Genomic DNA, 8,703 nt, shown 5'->3' with positions numbered 1-8,703 from the left:
ATCAAGTGAAATCATGTACTTCTGAGTGAATTACGGCGGTCGAGTGGCGGTGGTGTTTAACCGAGTGGATCTTCTGTTGAGTGACTTGCACATAATGTCATTCCAGTCGGTATCCTCCTCTTAACTTTGTAGGTCTTCGGTACTTTGTGAAGTGTCCTTGGGTAGGGCATCTGGATCAGGTCTAGGACCCTACCCTAGGTACATGTCATGGTCATTATCCCCCGAGTGGATTAAGGTTCGAGCAGGAGGAGGATGAGCTGATTTCGACCCAACTCAATGTCTCGGAGACATTTTCTAAGAGTCTGAAGATACGTGAACTACTCCCTCCTCCGCCAGTCGCCTTGATCGATTCTGGCTTCTTGAATGTCCGAGTGAAACATGTAGAAGGGTGTAGACCCGATTGAATATGGATATCTTCGATGCAATCGATTGACTTACCGGGTCCGGATTCCGGGGGATTCGAAAATTTGGAGAAGCGTGCGGGCCGGACGCGACGCGGTAAGTGTGGCAAGTGGGGAGGGACTCCCTGATCTTCGCGCCCCTTTATCGCCATGTATCGAGCGGACGTCAGTTGCGGATGCACTGAGATTGTGTTGGCCCACCAGTTAGTCACTCGAAGACAAGGATATAAAGGACAACGCGGCCGAGGCGTTCTACAGTATTCCCCACTTTCCCCCTCTTCCTCCTGCCTCTCCGCCTCGTTCTCCCTTGCGTCGCCCTGCTCAGCTCTGTCAACCACCACGGAGATGGAGAAGGACAAAACAACAAAGTTGGAGCGCAAGAAGAAGGCGGCGACAGGGAAAAAGGCTTCGACCTCTTGGGCTGCACTACCGCCCGGATGGATCCAAGGGGACTGGCTGCGCTCGACGATCACGGTGGAAGATCTCGAGGGGCTCAGCGTCGACGACCTGATAGCTCCCGGATCCTGGAGGTTGTCGAAGGGGGAGATGAGCCTGCGCCGCGTGACGGCGAGCGGGTTCTTCTTCTCACCCACGTGGAGAGAGGTTTTTCTTTGCCTCCTCATCCATTCTTCCGCGGTTTCTCGAACTTTTTCGGCACACAAATCCATCACTTTTCTCCAAACACCATATCGTATCTTGCTGCCTTTGTTTTGATGTGCGAGAACTTCTTGGCATGTCCCCCACATTGGGGATCATTCAAACATATCTTCACCTGTCGACCTCAGTCATTAAAAAGCCAATGATACTGACGAGAGGACTCACGTGATCCAGATGTGTGGGGGTTTAGGCGTCCAAATGAGAGGTAGAAGTGCCTTCCCTTTGACGACCTTTCCCGAGTCAGTTAGGGGTTGGCAGTCGACCTGGTTTTACTGCACTAACATTCCGACTCCCGGTGCGTCGACTGGCCTTCCCCCCTTTTCACTGGAGAGACTCAGTGCGCCTCACTCATTGATTGTGGATGAGGAGGAGAAGGCTGAGGTGGCGATCCTGGTGGAAGCGGTAGTTGAACTGATCCGGGGTGGAGTGACAGGCTTCGATCTGCTGGAGGTGTTTCTCAGTCGACGCATCCAGCCTCTACAAGAGGGTGAGCACCCCATGTGGTTGTATTCGGGTGCAGACGACACCGCTCGGATCCACCCGGAGGAAGTTAGTGAGGAAGTCGTGGCACAGTGGCCCAGGAGCATCACCGGAGCCTACGACAACCCACATGGAGCCAAACATATTCTGCCTTTCGACGCCGAGCATCTTCCAGGAGAGGGGAGACATAACTTGTCGAGTGTATTATCCCTGTTTTCAATATGTCGTCAACTGATTTTGGAATCTGTGTCTTGCAGGTATTCACGAAGATGTACTCGCCCATGCCGAATGGGGATTAACTCACTGAAGGTTTGGAAAGTGAGGGTGGGAACGCCGACATTGATTATGCTGATGATAGTGAAGATGACAGTGATTCTGAAGACAGTGTGGAAGTCGAATCACCACCATGCACCGAACGTCGCACCAAGCAGACCCAAGATCCGGTGGCTGGCCACGGGAAGGATGTGGTGTCGAGTGTAAGGAACCCAGAACGCACTCGGACGCCGACTGTCGGTGTCAAAACAGGCGGATCTCAGGTAGGGGGTCCCGATCTGTGCGTCTTAGGCTGATGGTAACAGGAAGCAAGGGACACAATGTTTACCCAGGTTTGGGCTCTCTCAATGGAGGTAAAACCCTACCTCCTGCTTGATTAATATTGAAGATATGAGTAGTACAAGAGTAGATCTACCACGAGATCGTAGAGGCTAAACCCTAGGAGCTAGCCTATGATGGTATGATTGTAAATGTGATCGGCCTTCTAAGGACCATCCTCTCTGGTTTATATAGACACCGGAGAGGGCTAGGGTTTACACGAAGTTGGTTACAAGGAAGGAAATACAATATCCGGATCGCCAAGCTTGTCTTCCACGCAAAGGAGAGTCCCATCTGGACACGAGTTGGAGCCTTGAGTATTGTATCTTCACGCTTCAATAGTCCGGACGATGTATATAGTCCGGCTGTCCGGATACCCCCTAATCCAGGACTCCCTCAATAGCCCCTGAACCAGGCTTCAATGATGATGAGTCCGGCGCGTAGTCTTGTCTTCGGCATTGCAAGGCGGGTTCCTTCTCCAAATACTCCAAGGTAATTATCGAACACGTAGACCGTGTCCGGATCTGCTACGATGAATAGTGTCCGATTCCGCAAGATGATCTTCACACACCGTTGTAGGGAACATAGCATAAATCCGTTCTGCTGGCAATCTTTGTACATCGCGCCCTTGCATCGTGGCCTGGTCCAACATGAACTGGTGTTTCCTGCCCCACCTCGACTCGCGTTGCGAGGCGGTTTTATTGGCACGTCCTGCCAAAGCAGAGATCGTGTTCCTCTTATTACAGGATCTTTCATCAATATGGGCGTGTGTGACCCCATGGCGACCATTGGTATGACTCCGTGTATTTTAGATAAGTCTCAAGCGGTCACGCCGAGGACTCTTGATATTCATCCCCTTTATAAAGGGGTCAAGGCCTACGCCTCTTTTCCACCTCCCTTGATCCTTCTCGCACCTCGAGTTCTAACACCCAAGACCTAAGCTCCAACACCCCATATCCTCCAACATGTCCGGATCCGATGCAAAAGGCCGGTGGGTGGCCTCCTCGATCTAGGAGGAGGACATTATGAAGCTTAGGGAAGTCGGGTACCTGACCGCCGATATCCAGCACAGGCTTCCTGCTCCAGCACAAGTCATCCCTACGCCGATGCCCAATGAGAGCGTTGTGTTCGTTCCTCACTTCCTCCAAGGCCTGGGCCTCACCCTCGACCCTTTGTGAGGGGGCTCATGTTCTACTATGGGTTGGATTTTCATGATCTGGCTCCAGACGCCATCCTCCATATCTCGTCGTTCATTATTGTGTGCGAGGCTTTTCTCCACGTCATCCCACACTTCGGCTTATGGCTCAAGACCTTCAATGTGAAGCCGAAGATGATCGAGGGGCGACATGCAGAGTGCGGAGGTGCCAGAATAAGCAGGAATGCCGATGCCCCATGGCCAGAGGGTTCTTTCCCAGAAGTATCCGATATATGGCAACGAAGGTGGTTTTACATTACAGCTCCCAGAGGCACAAAGTGGGTAGCCGCCCCTGAGTTCCGCTCGGGCCCTCCGTCACAGTTGGCATCTTGGACCGACGTAGGATGGAATTATGGTCCCGCTGGTGATGTACCAGAACTGCAGAATCGCATCCACGAGCTTATTGAGAGGGACATAAATCGTGTCAGCATAACTCAAGTGATGCTAATCCGACGAATGTTGCCGTGCAAACGTCGGCCTCTCCAGATGTGGGAGTTTAATCCGGAGGGTCCGCGGACTATTAAGCACTTCTTCGGCCTGAAGCTTGAAGGGATGTGTAAATTATTCTTCGGACCACAAGTAAAGTGTCCATACACCATCGAGGATGCGGGCCTAAGCTGCAATCACCTAGATGCCCAAGTAAGTAACCTTAAAGCTGGACACTTCATTTATATTTATCATAACTATTATTCTGAAAATCCCTCTGTGGCCAGGAATGTCTCAACAAGGCGGAGAGAATCAGGTGTCCGGCGCCACTTCCTGAAGGTTCGCCTGGCCCAACCGTCGCCAAGATGCTTGGTCGGGTGCTCAGCAAAATCCCCTCAGGGAAAGGCGAAGGAAAGGGCAGTGAAGCCGAACTTCACACACTATGCATCCAGATTGGGGGAATCGCTACCTATCCTACGGAGGATAGTCGGGAAGTGGAGGTTAAGGCCTCCTCCCCGCGCGGGAGGAAGAGGGCCGCCTCCGAAGACTTGGAGGCGGAGATGCCCAAACAAGGGAAGAAGGTATCACCAGGGGGCTCTGCCGGGACGGGCACCCTCACCGTGTCGTGCCCACCAATGGGCCAGCCCTCCACCGAGTTGTAAGTTGATCGTTAATTCGAAGGCGGGGTGTTTCTCCGAGATTCATAATCGGGACTTCGTCTTTTACAGTCCGACGAGCAGCTCTTCTCAACAGAGTTCGTCTTCGGGGGATCTTCCTCAGGAGATGATGGAGAGTGAGACCCCGCCCACCTCTCCGCCTCATGAAGCGGGCGACAATGAGGTGTCGTCACGGAGGAGTCCGGATCTGCAGAAGCCGGAAGCTAACACATCAGTCGCCCTGAGCCCGGAGCGTTTGGCTCCCCTGGGGGGCGATGAGAAGGGTCCGGCACAGTTTGATGTCCGGCCAGACGTACTGACAGACCTTCTGGAGCAAGCCGCACTCTCAGAGGAGCACCATTCTTTAATGAGCACGGTGCTCACGAAGATTTCGTCCGCTACAAGCGGTTTGAATGAGCCATTTACAAGCCTGCTCAAAGGCTTTGAGGTATGTAGTGAAAAATGCACAATTTTTTGGTTATGAAGCACGCGCTAGGTGTGCTCCCTATGGATAGTAGCCCCTGAGACTCTGGTTGCCCGCCATAGGTGGCAAACAGGGTATCATATAGTAATGGATGCGCCGTACATGTGCGTAGGTATATAAGGATCCGGCAGCCGACCAGTCTGTTGAAGTTGCCGAACTAAGGAGGCAGATCAGATCTATTGATGCCGATATCACGCTGGTAAACAAACGACTGGAAGAGTCACAGGGTATGTGCTCTGCTTCCCTTATTATGATGCATAGGAAAATGCAAGAGGGGTATAATATTAATGCAATGTGTTGGCACTGCAGATGGTGCTCCTGCCGTGGAGGCCCTGAGGGCGGAACTTGCTCATGCCAAGGAACAAGCTTGGGCTAGCAAAGCGGCTGCCCTAAAGGCGGCCGAATAATTGGGAGCCGAACATGCTGCTGATCGCCGAAGCGAGGAAAAGATAGCCAAAATGGCTGGGGAGTTGAAAAATGCCGGTATGTACTCCTTGAAAAGAAGAATAAGGCTAGTTCAGCCGAGCTACACAAGGCACTTAATGCCGCAAGGAGATAAGGACCAAGGTCCGGGGTATGCGGGAGGAGCTCCAACAGGCCGACAAAATCGTGGCTGGGGGCTCCTACTTACTGCGGACGAAGTTTTTGGATCCGAAGTATGCTCGCCTGGCTGGGCGCTGGAGTTCTGCAGACGCACACTACTAGGAAAAGGGCTATAGATAGGACTGATTCTAATGGCGCACCAGGTAAATAGTGCGCCACTACTATATACTAATGGCGCACCGGTTGCTCATGCGCCATTAGTGTGGAAGACACTAATGGCGCACCGTGCTCACGGTGCGCCACTACTATTGATTTTTTTCCCATTTTTCCTTACAAACTAATGGCGCAGGATGACAAAGTGCGCCATTACTAGTTAGAACTAGTAATGGTGCACGACCAAGACAGTGCGCCATTAGTATATTTTTTTTTACTTTTTTGCAAACCTACTAATGGCGCACTATGCCAAAGTGCGCCATTACTAGTTTAAACTACTAATGGCGCACTTTTCCACAGTGCGCCATTAGTATACATATGTTTTTTTACTTTTTTGCAAAAAATACTAATGGTGCACCACCTGCCGGTGCGCCATTAGTAACCAGGGTTACTAATGGCGCATTTTGTGGTGGTGTGCCATTAATAACCTGGGACCAACAAGATATTTTGGACAGCCCACCTACCCACTCACTTTCCCCACTTCATTCTCTCCACCTCCTCCTCCAAGCTTGTCTCGGCTGCCTCCTCCTCCTCACCTCATTTCCACCATAGATTCATCAAAATTAAGTGGTGAAATTACCTTTTTTTGATAGGTAAGTAAGGGGAAAGCTATCTACATGATGTAGATCTACTTTTTTTCTCTCTAGCTCGCTCCAACAACGTGCACATGCACTTTTTGTGGCCTAGCTAGATCTATGTATGTTTGTGGTGTTGCTTGTGTTTGTGGTGTTGCATATATGTTTGTGTTTGCAGGTACCGGTATTTGAAATGCGATAGTTGCCAATATTTTGCCGGAATGTTGATTCATTTCCGTTTCGGCGAGAATTTTGGCACTATGCATTCTTTTTGGTCCTATTTTTAGGGAAGGTCATGCCAAATTTTTTCTTGGTTCTAAAATATCGTTTTGCTCTACCCCGCTGGCGACCATGGTCCGCACGATGACTGAAGGCATCATGAATAGGTTTTTGAGCTCCGCGAAGGCCGAGATGCTTCAAAAGAACGAGATGGAGATAAGATGTCCGGGTCGAAGATGCAAGCTAAAGAGCCTTATTGCGGACCCGGATTCCGGGCAGGTGCGGGACCACCTGCTCTTGCGTGGTTTCATGGATGGCTATCGGTGGCAAGGTGATGAAGATGACTATGAAGTCGTCCATGGGGGCCAGGCAAGAAATGAGGAAGGGCAACAAGACAACCACCGCGGCGAGGGCGGGCGAGAAGGCGAAGAATCTCCAGGACATGATCACGACGGTGATGATGTACACAATCATCATGTAGAAGATGTCGTACATGATGATGAGGAAGATCAAGACGAAGGGCATGATCATGAAGATGAAGATGCCGGAGCAGACGACGATGGAGGCTGGGTGCAGGACCCTCATATTCAAGAGCTGCTTCGCAAGCAGACGGATAACGCAAGAGCTGCCGCCCAAGAGAAAGCCAAGCTGGATCAACTGGAGATAGACGCGGTTACTCCATTGTATGAAGGATGCAGGCCTGAGGATACCCGCCTGAAAGTAACGCTCATGGCTCTGGAGATGAAGGTAAAACACAAAATGACCGACGCATGCTTCGACGAGAACATGTCATTCTGGCACGAACGTCTTCCCAAGGGGAACAAGTGCCCGACCAGTTTTGAGGAGGCGAAGAAAATTGTGTGTCATTTGGATTTACCGCACGTGAAATAGCATGTGTGCATGAACAATTGCATCATTTATCGGGACGAGCACGCGGAGTCTACCATATGTCCGGTGTGCGGCGTCACTCGATACAAGAAGAGGAACAAAACTCCTCGAAAATCGGTGTGGTACTTTCCGATCACTCCTCGTCTGCAGCGGTATTTCGCGGACCCTAAGGTAGCAAAGCTCCTGCGTTGGCACGCGGATAGGGAGGAGAAGAAGCGGGAAGATGACGGAAATGATCCGGAGATAAATAAAAAAGACATGATGCTGAGTCACCCTAAGGATGCGAGCCAGTGGCAAGCGTTGAACTTCGAATACCCAGAATTTGGGAAGGATCCAAGGAACATCGTGCTGGGCGCGAGTACCGATGGAGTCAATCCGTTTGGCAGCCAGAGAAGCACACATAGCACCTGGCCTGTGTTTGTGTGGATGTACAACCTTCCCCCCTTGTTGTGCATGAAGAGGAAGTACATTCACATGAGTATGCTAATTGAAGGGCCGAAACAACCAGGGAACGACATCAGTCTGTATCTGGGGCTGCTGAAGGAGGAGCTAGACATGCTGTGGAAAACGCTAGCCAATACGTGGGACGCCGCAGAGAAAGAATATTTCCCTATGAGAGCCGCACTGCTCACGACGGTGCACGACTATCTCGGTTACGGATATCTCGCGGGGCAGGTAGTCCACGGATTTTCTGGATGCGTAAGGTGCATGGATGACATAACGTATCGCCAGCTAGATAGAGATCCCGGATCTTCGAAAACCGTGCTCATGAAACATCGAAGGTGGCTTCGCGACGATGACCCGTGGAGGAAACGCAAGGATCTGTTCGATGGTGAAACCGAACCCCGAAAACGCCCGTGTACGAGGAGCGACGAGGAAATAGACGAGCTGCTGAAAAATTGGAAAGACTGCCCACTGCCGAGAAAGAAGCAAAAGGCGCCGGAGCCGGGAAAGAAGCGAAAGGCGCCAGAGCCGCTGCTGAAGGTATGGAAAACAAGGTCTATTTTCTGGGACTTGCCGTACTAGAAGATCCACCGTGTGCCTCACAACCTTGATGTCATGCATATCACGAAGAACGTGTGCGAGAGTCTGCTTGGTACCCTGCTCAACATGCCAGAGAGGACCAAAGATGGGCCGAAAGCAAGGGCAGACTTGAAATCAATGGGCATCAGGCAGGAGCTTCACGCTAATGATGATGATGATGATGAGGCGAAGCAGGACACAGAAAGTCGTCGCAAAGGCAAAAAGGCCAAGAAGACCGGAAATGACTACCCTCACGCGTGCTTCACTCTAAGTCAGGAGGAGATCGAGCAGTTTTTCACCTGCCTCCTAGGAGTAAAACTTCCTTACGGTTACGCGGGGAAGATAAGCAGAT

The sequence above is a fragment of the Triticum dicoccoides genome, chromosome 3B, assembly GCF_002162155.2.
Source record: "Triticum dicoccoides isolate Atlit2015 ecotype Zavitan chromosome 3B, WEW_v2.0, whole genome shotgun sequence".
NCBI classification, from domain to species: Eukaryota; Viridiplantae; Streptophyta; class Magnoliopsida; order Poales; family Poaceae; genus Triticum; species Triticum dicoccoides.
Note: the sequence above shows the minus strand (reverse complement) of the source record.